The following is a 15,073-nucleotide window of genomic DNA, read 5'->3' on the forward strand; positions in this document are numbered from 1 at the left end:
AATCACCCATCAATGAATTTCACATGCTGATGATTTAAGTCCACAGCAACAGAACAAAGGGGGACCACACCTGGCCAAAGGGACTTTGCAGATGGGATTTAATAAAGGGTCATTAATGAAGGGGAGCCGATGTCATCACAGGAGTCCTTATAAGAGGGAGGTGGGGAGGTCAGAGGCAGAGCCTGGAAGACAACCCATTGCTGGCTGTGCAGACAGGGGAGGTGGCCACGGGTCTGGGAACACAGGCACCGCCAGGAGCTGCAAAAGGCTGGGATGTGGGTCTCCCCTGGTGTCCCTGAAACAAACCAGTCCAGCAACACCTCGTTTTAGGACTTCAGACCTGCAGAAGGTGAGAGAATAAATCTGTGCTGTTTCAACATGTGGTGTTTGTTTCAGCAGCAGCGGAAATCAAATATACCTTTATAAGAATAAGCTTGCACTTGATCTCCTTGGAACTTCTGGTGGGGGCCAGCTGGGGGACAGAAATTGGAGAGGCTGATGCCTCCTTGGGCTGGGGGACACACGTGTCCCCACCATCAGCAGGGATCAGTCACATCGATAGGATGCAAGGAAAGGGCCCTCCCCACTGTGTGCTTTCCCCCCTCCCCAAACCCATATGCCCCATCTAACAAGGAGGAAAACACCTGACAAGCCCCCACGAAGGACGCCTGCAAACCACTCACCTGTGGTCATCAAAACTAAGGGGCGAACAGCAAAGAAACACAGCACGTGATCCTAGAAGGGTCTTAGGCGGAGGAGAAAAGGTTCAAAGGGATATTGTAGGGACATGAGAAAAACTGGAATCTAGAATGTCAGTTTACGTCAATGTTGTCTCTCGAACTTGACAACGGCACTGAAGGTGGGTACATGAGTAGGAAACGTACATGGAAGTGTTGGGTGTCCAGGGAGCATGATGTGTGAAACCTGCATCCAATGTCCAAAAAATAGATTAGATAGATGGATGATGGATGGATGGATGATGGTTAGATGATGGATGGATGGATGGATGATGGATGGATGGATGGATGGATGGATGGATGGATGGATGGATGGATAAATAGATTAGACAGATGATAAATGAATGATGGATGGATGGATGGATAGATAGATAGATGATGGATGGATAGATGGATGGATGGATAGATAGATAGATAGATAAGGAACATTTTCCAACCAGCTCGCCCCAGAACTTGTCCCACCAGAAGGGTCCGGGGGGGAGGGCAAGTAGTAGAAGGAATGAGTGGTGCTTAGCTTGGATGAGATGAGTCACCTAGGGCAAGCAGGAGAAGCCTGTCATTGAGCAGCGACCATGGGTTTCTATGATCCCAGCAGGCGTGACAAAGAATGGTAGGGCAACCAAGAAAGCAGCCTGTGGTCTATAATTTTTGCAATTTTTGGCATCTTGAATGAGCTCAGACCCTTCAGGTTTCAGCTCTGATCCAACTTTACCTTGAGAGTTTCTACCCTTGATGATAAGCTTATAAATTCTGGCTGGGGAAGGCCTTTCTATGAATATCCACCTCTAATTTCTTGTGCTTCTCTGTGGCTTTCTATTTTTATGGTAAATTTTTAACTATCCCAGCACCCTGCAACCGTTCCCTGCGGATCAGAATACTTGATTCATATGAGTGTGTTTCCAGATTTCCTAGGAGTTTGTGCCAATTCCAGTTTTCACGTATCTTATTAAATGAGAATAATTTAAATGTCTGGCAGTATAATTTCCTCCTCGCTAATTTTTGTATTTTCTTAACTCTTCTAAGTATATTTTCCAGAAGAACTTTAGAGTTATATGAAGTTCAAAAAAAAAAACTGCCTTTGGAGTTTGGGTGAAAATAGTGAATTTGGAAAATAGTGTGGGTCCAGTTGTCACCTTCAGGACAATAAAAAAAAGTCCCCCGTTTATTCCATTTATTCTAGCTGGTTACATTGCTGGGGAAGGCCCCATAAAAATTGCTTCCATCCTGATTGTATTTTGTTATCGTGTAATTTTTAGGATTTGTATGCCATAAAACTTAACGCTTTACAAAAAATGTTTATTTGGTACGAAATTTATATTTTGACTAGTGCATTTCCTAATATAACTTATGTTGATAGCTTGGTTGAACACCATAAGTACATGGAACCTTGGGTAGGACATGAGATTTTGTTGGTTTGTCCAGAGTGATGCCCTGATGAATCTCAGAGTGATTTGACCAGTGAGTAGAAAAGTATTTGCAAACCCCCCTTCAGAGAATGGTGAGAATGGGGGAAAATTCAACCTCCCCAAGTTGAATTCTTGATATTCTCACAAGCAGTGTGGACAACCAAAGCTATAGGCTGAGCCCCCAGTCTTGGGGTTCGTTCATATGAAACTTAACCCACAAAGGATAGGTCAAGCCTACTTAAAATTTAGGCCTAAGAGTCACCCCCCAAGAGAGCCTCTTTTGTTGCTCAGATGTGGCCTCTCTCCAGCCAACACAACAAGCAAATTCACCACCCTCCCCTGTCTACATGGGACATGACTCCCAGGGGTGTGGACCTTCCTGGCAACGTGGGACAGAAATCCTAGAATGAGCTGAGACCCAGTATCAAGAGATTGAGAAAACCTTCTCGACCAAAAGGGGGAAGAGGGAAATAAGACAAAGTGTCAATGGCTGAGAGACTCCAAACACAATCGAGAGGTTATCCTGGAGGTTATTCTTACGCATTAAGTAGATATCACTTTGTTATTCAAGATGTAATGGAGAGGCTGGAGGGAACTGCCTGAAAATGTAGAGCTGTGTTCCAGTAGCCATGTTTCTTGAAGATGATTGATAATGATATAGCTTTCACAGTGTGACTTGTGATTGTGAAAACCTTGTGTCTGATGCTCCTTTTATCTACCTTGTCAACAGGCGAGTAAAACATATGGAATAAAAATAAATAATGGGGGAACAAATGTTAAAATAAATTTAGTTTGAAATGCTAATGAAAGGGAGGGGTAAGGGATATGGTATGTATAATCTTTTTTCTTTTTTCTGTTTTCATTTATTTCTTTTTCTGTTGTCTTTTTATTTCTTTTTCTGAATTGATGCAAGTGTTCTAAGAAATGATCATGATGATGAATATGCAAGTAAGTGATGATATTGTGAATTACTGATTATATATGTAGAAACGAAATGATCATGTGTTAAGAATGCTTTTGTTCGTTAATTGTTAAATTTTTTTTAATTAATAAAAAAATTCACTGCTTTAAAGTGTACAACTAATTGGATTTTAGTCTATCCACAAGATTGTGCAACCACTACCACTGTTTAATTCCAGAACATTCTTGTCACCCCAAGGACAGACCCCAAAGCTATTAGCCGTCCCCCCACTTCCAGCCTTGCCCAGACCCTGGCACCCACTCATCCGCTTCTCTCTCTGTGGACTTGTCCTTTCTGGTCAGTTCGTCTATGCACATTTCCTTTAAAGTTAATTCCTCATTATTTTTGGTCATTCCTACGAAGGAGATATTTTTCCATGATGTCTTTTTATTTTTCCATTAAACTTTTGAAATGATCATGTCTGGCATACAGGAAAAATCTCTTGTTTGGGGCCACTGGTTCTGTAAAATGGCTTCTTTTCAGAATTCTGAGTTTATTCTGCATTTTCTAGGCAGGGGTTCACATGTGCAGGGGATAACTGGGTATCTTCAGCTCTGGTGCCCAGAATCAGTTGACCGTGTGCCACAGATGATAAGCACTGGCAAAATTAAGTTCAGTATCAGCTTGGCACTGTGGGTGCCCCAGAGAAACACGTTCTCAAATCGAATCCCTTCCTGTGGGTGTGAGCCCAGTGTAAGCAGGGCCTTCTGATGAGTTGCTTCAGTGAAGGTGAGGCCCAGCTCCCTCAGGATGGGGCTTCATCCTGTTACCTGAGTCCTTTATATGAGAATGAGATTCAGACACAGAGAGAGAGACAGAGCAGCCGGAAGCGGAGCATCAACAGAACCTGGAAGAGAAGGGAGAGGGTGTGAGGCCACCATATGCATTTCTGTGTGGCAGAGGAGCCCAAGACCCAGGACCCAGGACCCAGTACCCAGGACGGGTGGCGGCCCACCAGGAACACCAAGGTCTTCACAGAGAAAGCACTGCCTTGAGAAACGCCTGATTTGGACTTTCTTTTAGCCTCAAAACCATATGCAAGTAAATCCCCATTGTTTAAGCCAACCCATTGCATTGGAAACTAAAACAAGTATTTTTTTTGGTTATTGTTGTTTTCATTTTTTTTTAATTGTGAAATACAACATATATGCAAAAGAAAAGGGATAAGTGTCAAAGTATATTGGAACAAGTAGCTATAGAACAGATTTCACAGTTTGGTATGGACTACAGTTTCATAATTTCGGGGTTTTCCTTCTAGCTGCTCCAAGACACTGGAGACTAAAAAGAAATATCAACATAATGGTTCAGCAATCATTCTCGTTTGTTATATCTATGTTCTCTGCTATAACTCCTCCTCCTCCTTTGATCTTTCTCCCAATCTTTAAGGGTATTTGGACTATGCCGATTCTAACTTTTTCATGTTAGAAAGAGCTGTCGATAATTGGGGTAGGCGGGTGGAACTATCTGGTGTTCTGGAGAGGCTGGGTCCTCTGGGTTTCAGGACTTATCTGGTCCAGGGCCCCATCTGGAGGTTGTAGGTATCTGGAAAGTAAACTCAGTGCATGCAACTTTTGTAGGATTTCAGATAAAGCCTTGGTATTCATTAGGGTTAACAGGAATGGTTTTGGTTGCAGGTTGACAAAAATATCTAGCTGAAGCTTGCATAAAAGTTGCCTACAGAGTAGCCTATCACTCTTTTTGAACTCTCTCAACCACTGATACCTTATTTGTTCTTCTTCTTTTCCCCCTTTTGGTCAGAAGGTGTTGTCAATCCCACGATGCCAGGGCCAGGCTCATCCCTGGGAGTCATGTCCCACGTTGCCAGGGAAACGTTCACCCCTGGATGTCATGTCCCACATAGAGAGGGAGGGTAATGATTTTACTTGCAGAGTTGGGCTTAGAGAGGAAGAGGCCACATCTCAGCAACAAAAGAGATCCTTTGGAAGTAACTCTCAGGTATAACCAAGAGCAGAAATAAATTTCATAAGAGAAAGCCTAGAGATCAAGGGCTCAGGAGACCCTAATATTTGAGACAGTATCAGGAGTTTCCCCAGTGGTAAAGCTTAATAGTCCCACATTTTTTATCTGGTCCCTCAAGGGACTTTAGTCAATAGTTTTTAATTATCTTCTTTTAATAATTAACAAGCTCATAATTATTTAACTATCTGCTCAACATACTTGAGGATGTATCCAGGTATTACAGTAAGCTATACAGAACTGCAAGCCCTTATTCCCAACCCAGGCTCCATGCATTTGGGCTGTTTAAATGAGCTATTCAGACAGTATTGCACATATTTTTATAACAACTGGGTGACACTGGTTGCTGCAGGCTGGGGAGTTGGGCTGGCAGAGAAAGATTATTCCTGGTGTGTTCTTTCAGGTTCTCTGAATTTTATATCAGGTAGTTTTTTTTTAAACATTTTTTATCATGAATAAAAAAAACAATGCATTTCAAAGCACACTGTAACAAGGAGTTATGGAACAGATTTCAGATTTTGGTGGGTTACTGCCCCAGGACATTTGTGACTTCAAGTTCCCCTGAAGCACGGAACATGGGATTTCTTGCTGACTTTACACCCTCACCCGCCCTTTGTCTTTTTGGTTTGCTTATTTATTTTCTGTGTTATTAGAGAAGGTATACGTGTGTAGGTTTGCAGAAAAAAACATGGAGAAAATACAGAGTCCCCCCCACCTCCACCCCCTCACGTTCTTTCCTCCTGCAGGTTTTGTTATCTTGGTTGACTTACAGATTCCCTCCTTCGGGGACCTCTTACAGGCCAGGAAGGCGCAGGGAAGGTCCGATCTGGGTTAACAGGAACAGCTGGTTCCCGTTGACCGCCCTGATGAATTCAGTATATTCAGAGAGTTGTACAACCATCCCCCACTAATTGCAAAACATTCTTTATCACCCCAGAAAGAAAACCTGTGCCCTTTAAACAACCACCTCGCAAACACCCCATACCCCGCCCCCCTGTTCCCTGGCAACCTCTAACCTCCTTTCCACCTCTACGGATTTGCCCACTTTGGAGATTTCATACAAATGGGATCAGACGACGTGTGTCCTTTTGTATCAAGGAAATTCACCAAGCATTGCATCTTAGAGGCCCGTCCACGCAGTAGCACGAATCAGAGCTTCGTTCCTTTTTGTGGCCAAATAAATAATAGTACACCGCATGGCTGACATTTCGCCTACCCACTCACGAGTTGTCTGGTCTTCGGGTGGTCCAGCATCTGGCTATGGGGAATCGTACTGCCGCCAGCGTGTGTGCCCACGGCTGTGCGTCTGGCGCTGCCGTTTTGGGGGTTCCCCTTTTGCTCTGAGCTCCTGCTGACCTGGGCCTGACCTTGCCGTGTAGTGCTTGGACACCATCCCGGGAGCTGTGTCCTACATTCCTAGATATTTCTGGAGCCGTCCGCCATTCTTTCCAAGCCAGAGGCAGCAAAGGGAAAAAAACAAAAACAGCTGTCGTGATCTGCCCATGGCAGACCTCACGCCCCTGGGGTGGGAGCCTGCTTCCAGGGAGGCCGGCCCGGGAGACATCTGTCCATCCAGGAAAATGGCCCTAGAGCCGAGGCAGGCAGGGGAGCCCGGCCCCCCAAAACACACACCCCCGGCTCCACAGGCCAGTCTTGGGATGTCCCAGTGCAGCCACCCGAGGCCACAGTTGACCTGAATTTCAAGGCCAATGACCATCTGCCTCTTCCAGCATTTCCCCAGAAAGTGGGACGTGGCACCAGGGGGCTGCCACGGTCAGGACACCCACCTGGATCTAACACGTGGGGCCCAATCTCCGGTGTGTGACAGGCAGATGGAGCCCACTGAGACCCCAGTGCCAGGGCCTTTGCTCATCAAGACACCCGGATTTGTCCATCCTTCCCACGGACACACAGCCCCTTTCCTGACACTTATGTAGCTCATGGGAGCCCAGGCAGGGCATGCAGGGAAGATACACGTTCAGCTGAGTTGTGGAAGAAAGGTCCAGAGCAGGTGAAGCCCGTACCCCGTCCTCTCCCCGTCTGTCAGTCCAGGCACCCCAAGACCAGCACATGCATCGGCGGCATTGCAAGCCCCGTGTTCTGCATTCCGGGGGCTCAGCTGGGGCTGGGGTTATGCCAGGCCCTACTTGCTGCTGTAACAAGTGATCATGATCTTGGGTGGTTTAAGACAGCACACCTCCGAAAATTCAACCTCTCCAAGTTGAATTCTTGATATTCTCACAAGCAGTGTGGACAACCAAAGCTATAGGCTGAGCCCCCAGTCTTGGGGTTTGTTTACATGAAACTTAACCCCACAACGGATAGGTCAAGCCTACTTAAAATTTAGGCCTAAGGGTCACCCCCAAGAGAGCCTCTTTTGTTGCTCAGATGTGGCCTCTCTCTCCAGCCAACACAATAAGCAAACTCACCACCCTCCCCCCGTCTACGTGGGACATGACTCCCAGGGGTGTGGACCTTCCTGGCAACGTGGGACAGAAATCCTAGAATGAGCTGAGATTCAGCATCAAGGGATTGAGAAAAACCCTAGAATGAGCTGAGACTCAGCATCAAGGGATTGAGAAAACTTTCTCGACCAAAAGGGGGAAGAGGGAAATGAGACAAAGTGTCAATGGCTGAGAGATTCCAGAGTGGAGAGGTTATCCTGGAGGTTATTCTTACGCATTAAGTAGATATCACCTTGTTGTTCAAGATGTAATGGAGAGGCTGGAGGGAACTGCCTGAAAATGTAGAGCTGTGTTCCAGTAGCCATGTTTCTTGCAGATGATTGTACAATGATATAACTTCACGATGTGACCATGTGATTGTGAAAACCTTGTGTCTGATGCTCCTTTTATCTACCTTGTCAACAGACTAGTAGAACATATGGAATAAAAATAAATAATAGGGGGAACAAATGTTAAAATAAATTTAGTTTGAAATGCTGGGGATCAATGAAAGGGACGGGTAAGGGGTATGGTATGTACAATTTTTTTTTCTATTTTCGTTTTATTTCTTTTTCTGAATTGATACAAATATTCTGAGAAATGAATATGCAACTATGTGATGATATTGTGAATTACTGATTATATATGTAGAACGGAATGACCAAAATAGAAATGTTTGTGTTTGCTTGGTGTTTTTTGGTATTTAAAAAAATACAATAAAAATAATAAAAAAATAAAATGTGGCTCCTGAACCCTAAAAGGCAGACAAGAGGTTGGCATTGTGCCCCATCGGTCTCCGGGCACGTGCTTCTCTCTCCCAACAGACAGCAGCTTTCTGAGACCCGATGGATGGACGCTGGGCACCACGTTTGTGTTTCATCACGGCTGCCCAGGGTTTCATGGTGGGAACAGACTGGTTTATCCACAGACTCCCCAACCATGAATGAACTTTGGGGATTGTGTTAGTTTGCAAGCTGCCGGGATGTAATATACCAGAACTGGAATGGCTTTTATAAACGGGATTTAATAAGTTACACGTTTACAGTTCTAAGCCTATGAAAATGTCCAAACTAAGGCATCCAGCGACAGATACCTTAACTCAAGGAAGGCTGATGGGTCAGGAGCACCTCTGTCAGCTGGGAAGTCACGTGGCCGGCTTCTGCTGGTCCCTTGCTCCTGGGCTCCGTTGCTTTCAGCATTTGTTCCTGTGGGGGTTCCTCATTTTGCTTCTCTGGGGCTGACTTTCACCTCTTGGCTTCCCTTGGCTCTCTCCAGGTTCTGGCTTGCTTAACATCTCATGGTGACATCTGCTGGGCCCCAAGCATCTCCATACATCCGTGTCTCTGTTCTCCAAGTGTCAGCATCTGTGTCAGTTCTGAGGCTTCTGGCTCTCTCCAAAATGTATCTTCTTTTAAAGGATTCCAATAAACTAATCAAGACCCACCTGGAATGGGTGGAGTCACATCTCTATCTAATCAAAGGGTCCCACCCACATCTGGGCATGCCATATCTCCATGAAGACAATCTCATCAAAAGTTTCCACCTAGGATATTGAATCAGGATTAAAAGAAATGGCTGCCTGCACAAGATAGGATCAGGATTAAAACACGGCTTTTCTGGGGTACATAATAGCTTCAAACTGGCACAGGGATGTTTTCAGTTTTTCTGTTTCTTTTTGCTTTTTCCAATCCATCTGCTACAATGCCCTAACTGTGTGCATGGGTGAATGGCTGGGAAACATGCAGGAGTACAGACACAGGCTGTTCCCGCCCCATCAAATCCCTCTGGGAGGGGATCAGGGGTAAGAAACAGGCAATAGTTTTTTTCCGCTTATAGTGCAGAATTTGGAACATGCCTTCTGTATCAGTTTGCTAAAGTTGCCGGAATGCAATTTGCAGAAATAGGTTGGCTTTTAGAATGGGGATTTATTAACTTACAATTCACACTTCTTAGGCTGTGAAAGTGTCCAGCTCAAGGCATGGACAGGATGATACCTGGACTCAGAAGACAGGCTGCTGGCATCCGGGACACCTCTGTCACATGGGAAGGCTCATGGCCAGTGTCTGCTGGTGCTTCTCTCCCAGGTTTCATTGCTTCCAGCTTCTGGCTTCAGTGACCTCCTCTCTGTTTTCTGTGGGTCCTCTCTTAGCTTCTCTGGGGCTTTTCTCTAAACTTCTCAATGTGCTTCTCTGAATTTCATCTCTTTGGGTTTTATCCTCTCACAGAAGGCTCCAATAAGGGAATTAAGATCGACTTTGAATGGGCTGGGTCACATCTCCATGAAAACAACCTCATCAAAAGGTCCCACCCACAACAGGTCTGCACCTGCAAGAGTCGGGTAACTCAAGAAGTACTTTTCTGGGGTCCATAAAGCCTCCAAGCCATCACACCTTCTAAAAATAAATATATATATCACTAAATTTGCTTTAACCAGGCTTAAGTGCACAATTCGGTGTCAAGAATTACATCCCCAATGTTCTGTCACCATCACCGCCACCACATCTATTTCCAAACAGTTGGCATCACCCCAAACACAAACTTTACACTGTGAAGCAATCCTTTCCCGTTCCCCCTCCCCCAGTCCCTGGCAACCTCTAACCCAATTCCTGCTGCTTTAATTTGCTTCGAGCAGCTATTACCCAGAAAAGGACTCCTACGATAGTTGCCCTTTTGCATCTGGCTCCTTTCACTTGGCCTCGTGCTTTCAGAGTTTCGCTCCTTTTTCACGGCTAAATAATATTCCATCACAGAAACGGTCAGGCCAGGGCTCGCTTGACCAGACAATTGGCCACCACCACCTGGCCAAGGTGACCACCTAAACCTGTCACAAGCATTTTCAAGCATACAACTCAGTAGCACTCATTAAATTCACGACATACCACCCATCCCCAAAACTTTTCTGTCTTACCAAAGAGAAACTCTGCACCCAGGGAGCCTCAACTCCCCATGTGAACCTCTGACCCATCTTCTGTCTCTGGGAATTTGCTTGTTCTGGGTATTTTGTACAAACAGAATCATGCGACATTCGTCCTCTTGTGTCTGCCTTCCTTCACTGAGGCCCGTCTGCGCTGTGGTGCGTGCAGAACTTGTTCCTTCTCAAGGCTGAATACTTTTCCATTCTCCACGGGGACCCCATTCTACTGGTCTGCCTGGCTGTGGGTGGATAAAACTGGGCTGTTTCCACTTTCTGGTGACTGGATGATGCCACCACAGATCGGTAAGTGGGTTTTCTTTTTTTAATTCTAATTTATTTTGCACTACTTTGGGACGTACTGCAAAGTTGCAGAAATACTACAGTGGATTTGCGTCCACCCATTGCCCATACCCCCTGTTTTGGTTTGCTGAAGCTATCAGAATACAACATACCATTATAGGTAGGCTTTTATAAAGGGGATTTATTAAGTTATAAGTTTACAATTCTTAGGCCATTAAAATGTCTAACTAAGGCATCCAAAGAAAGATACCTTGACTCAGAAAAGGCCAATGGATCCAAAACACCCCTATCAGCTGGGAAGGCATGTGGCTGGCATCGGCTGGTCCTTTGGCTTCTGGTTTCAAACAGCTACCCTGGGAGCGTTTTCTTTCTACATCTCCAAAGTTCACTGTCTGGGTCAGCTCTGAGCTTTCTCCAAAATTCTTCCCTTTTAAAAGACTCCAGTCGATTAATGAAGACCCACCTTGAATTGGTGGAGGCACAATTCCATCTAATCGGAAGGCCACATCCACATTTGGGCCTGTCACATCCCCGTGGAAACAATCCAGTCAAAGGTTTCCACCCCACAATATTGAATCAGGATGAAAAGACACAAGGCTGCCCCAGGGACCCTGTCCCCACCTGGGGTGGGGGGCGTGGAGGCGGAGCCCGCGGGAATGAGACCCCCCGCCAGCACCCCCTTTGCTTTCGGCCTGCAGGAAGAGGGAGGGCTGCGGCAAGACCTGGGGGAACCACCCCAAACCCATTCACCACCCAGCGGGATCAGAGGTCCCGGGCCTGGGGTCAAACCCCGGCTTCCCCGAGCGTCTCGGTCCTGCAACTCAACCCTGCAGACCAGCCACCAATACCCGCCCCCCGCATTTGCACCCCGCAAGCCACCCTCACGGCCTGGGGTACAGGCTCACACTGTGGGTGCCGCATCAGGGCCTCCCACCCCACACCCCTGCTATTGCGCACCTAGGGAAACTGAGGCTCAGGGAGGCTGGAGGCCTGGCTTGGAGCCACACAGCAGGGCAGACATAGGAAGAGGCCTAGTGCGGCCAGGGCCGCTGAGCCCCGCGCGCTGCCGGGTTCCCCCAGAGTCTGGGGCCCTTTAAAAGGGGCGTGGCCGCCTGCCCGGCCTCGGACAGCAACAATCCCCGTGGCTGGAAGGCAGGCTCCGGCCACGCCCCGCGACTTGGGCACCTGGAAGCCTATTGGCCCAGCGTCCGGGCCCGCCCCCACTCGCGCTGGGAGCCCGGGCGTAGCGCGGGGGACCGCTGACGCAAACGCGTTGCCCTGGCAACAACTCCCGGATCCCGGGGCCCAGGGGCCCAGAAGCTGGAGCCTGCAGGCGCGCAACCCTCGGGGCTACCAGACCGGGCCCCCAATGCCCGCTGCGGCCCCGGAAGCCAGTCTCCCCGGAAAACTGCGAGTCGGGGAGGGGGAGGTGCCCTTGCTGGCACGAATGAGGTCAGGACCGCGTGCCGGTCACCCCCCACCCCACATCGTCGGAGGTGACGCGTGGGAACCCTTGGAAAAGGGTGCTCCGGCCCCGGCGCGGCGGCCGCAAGACTTAGCGACGCGCACGAGTGTATCCCGCGAGCAGGGCGGGAGGCGCCCGAGCCCCTGGAAACAGCCTCTCTCCGACCCCACCACAAGCCCAGTCTCTTCCAGAGCTTCTTCCCTCCAGAGCAGCGGCCAGGACACTGGGCCTCCTTCAGCCTGCGTGGATTTATCCCAGGTCCCGCCTCTGCAAAACGTTGGCAGTGCCTGCATGAGCCCACTCGGGCCTCCGAGATGGGGCACCCGGAAGTGGGTGGCTGACAAGGATATGCACTTATTATCTCACAGTCTTGGAGGCCAGAAGTCGGGTCACACCGGGCCCACGCGGGAACTCCAGGGTCATCTCCAATCTTAAGGGTTTTCACCTAATCCCCGCCACGAAGACCCTTTCTCCACCCACAGGTTGTGGGATCAGGACAGGGTTGGACCCTCTCTGCAACAGGGTGCTGGCTCTGTCCTCTGCCCCAGCCCTAGGAGGAGGGGCCACAGCGGTCAACAGGATAACCATAGCCAAGTGCGACCCTCCTCCCCCCAGCTGGGAAAGGCTGGGAGGCAAGGAGTGGGGGGTCAAAGGGGAATGGGGAGTGCTTGGCCAAAGGCCCCGCGCTGGCACAGGGTTGGGGACTGGTGAGCTGTGACCCGGCCTGGGCAGGGGGCAGCAAGGCTCAACCCCTGACCAGCCACGTGGTACCATGCTGCACCCCGGCCCCCTCCTCTCCATTGTCCCTCCTGCAGCCATGCCCTCTGGAGCCTGGACTTGCACCCTGCAAGCTGCCCACCCACCTCAAAACTTGGGATCCTTCCATGTGAGGCTCCAGGTCACTGCCAGGGAGCAGCTCAGCTGGAGTGAGACCTGGCTCCCCCCACCCCCCACCCCAGGGGGAGCCACCTTGGGAAGGAAACAAGATGATAAGCAAATAAGTGCCTTACCCAGTCCCCGGGGCAGGGTGGTAGCCTTCACCCATCCTGTACTGGAGCCAGCCCTGCCAGTCACCTGGCCCCACCCCACTTGGGGACTGTGCACTGACGTCCCTATCTCCTGACTTGAGGGAGGCGGGTGTCTACAGGGCTCCCTTCCAGCTCCAGTCCCCCTTGCTCAGCTGCAGGGGCCAGTGCAACAGCCGGAGTATACAGCTGGGGCTCCTGACACACCCTCCTGCCTTCCAGACCCTCCCTTCCTCAGTGGAGCACAGTGAGCCCTGGCTCCAGCCCCGGGACTGCTGTGCCCTGGAATGGGCCAGGCGTGAGTCAGCCAGCAGGAAGGGACACTTACAGCCACTTGCATCAGATGTTCCAGGCGCGTGGCCCCACCGGCCAGAGGCCCAGCGGGGAGCCCCGAGAGGACCCTCCCCGTGTCCCCGCTTATCTGGGGACACCCCCCCATCCCCACCCTGGGATTTGTGCTTCACGTGCCTGGGAAGCCAGATTGGTGGGAAACATTGGGGAGACAGTGGAGCAAAATGAGAACTGCCAGTCCTGAGCCCACTGCCCCCAACACCCACCCTCCACCCCCCAGACCCCATATGCTGGTCCCACTTCTAGCCCTGTGGTCTTTTCTCAGAAGGTGTCCTTGGGCCGGGACCTGGGCTCCCTCGGTCACTAGCTGTGAGGCTTAGGGCTGGCCACGTGGTCCCTCTGAGCTGCAGGTGCCTGGCTCCAGGCGGGGAGGATGGGACTCAGGCGTCCTACCCCAACCCCTGCCAAAGGCACAGACAGGCGTGGGAGGAATGGCCACTTGACCCCATAGGGATCTTAGCCCCCATAGGGATCTTAGCGGCGGCCAGGCCTGGCCAAGGCTCTGTGGGTGGCGGCCGTCCCATCCCCATGCATGACACCCATGGTGCTGTCACATCATGGGTTGTAGCATATCCCCCAAGGAGACGTGTCCACGCCTTAACCCCACTGCTTGTGAACGGGGCCTGATTTGGAAAGAAAAGAGGGTGTTTGCTGGGGTGAGCTGAGGTTGTAGCAGATTTAGGTGGTCTTTCTAACAGGAAGGAGCTAGACATAGAGGGAAAAGGGCAGCTGAACGCAGAGGCAGAGCCAGGGCGAGGGGTCTGCAAGCCAAGGGCCGCCAGGGAGAGCCAGGAGAAGTGAAAGGGACACATACTCCCTTGGGGCTCCCGAGGAAACCGACCCTGGCCACACGTGGTTTCGGGCTTCTGGCCTCCCAAACTGAGAAAGAATAAACCTGGGTTGTTTTAAGCCACCCTGTTTGGGGTCCTTTGTTCCACCATGGCAGCTCGTGTATGCACGTGGGTAGTCTGCACACTGACCTCTGCTCCCACATGCATGCCCAGCCCCAAGTCTAAGTGTGCACGGTGACACACACCCTCCATTGATCCACTCACACGTGCACTGATACACCAAGTGTGCTGGAGCTGGCGTCTTGTACTTTTGTACATTGGGGGAAGAGACAAAATGCAGGACGTCCGGTTAAATTCCAGTTCTGCCCAGAATGACTGTCTGAAATGGATTTATGGAGCGGGCACACTTATACCAACAATTTGTTGATGGTTTATCTGAAATTCAGGTTTCACTGGGCATCCTGTATTTTCATTTGCTGAACCTGACCACTCCGCCCACCCGCCCACTGGACCCAAAGCAGGGGTCAGAGGGGTCTGGTGGGCCCCAAGCAGCTCGGGGGTTCCCCAGAGGCTGCCTGAGAGTGGAGCTGTGGACACTGAGTGCCCCTCCCGCCCCCGCCAGCCCCAGGATCCAGGGTTCTGGCTACCAGAGTGGCCTCCACCCAGCCTATCCTGGTCCCCAGCAGCAGGAGCATTTTTCAG

The 15,073-nt window shown here is 49.7% G+C and overlaps 1 long non-coding RNA gene across 1 annotated transcript; it reads right to left on the reverse strand.

The window, feature by feature from the left end:
* Window positions 1–3,471: 3,471 nt before the first annotated feature.
* LOC143649624 (uncharacterized) lies at window positions 3,472–13,501 on the reverse strand. Its single transcript, XR_013159137.1, has 2 exons — window positions 13,215–13,501; window positions 3,472–3,951 (listed from the first exon to the last, which is right to left on the reverse strand). It is a non-coding gene; the product is annotated as an uncharacterized LOC143649624 (long non-coding RNA).
* Between the last annotated feature and the right edge of the window lie 1,572 nt (window positions 13,502–15,073).

Source organism: Tamandua tetradactyla, chromosome 11, assembly GCF_023851605.1.
Source record: "Tamandua tetradactyla isolate mTamTet1 chromosome 11, mTamTet1.pri, whole genome shotgun sequence".
Taxonomy (NCBI): Eukaryota; Metazoa; Chordata; class Mammalia; order Pilosa; family Myrmecophagidae; genus Tamandua; species Tamandua tetradactyla.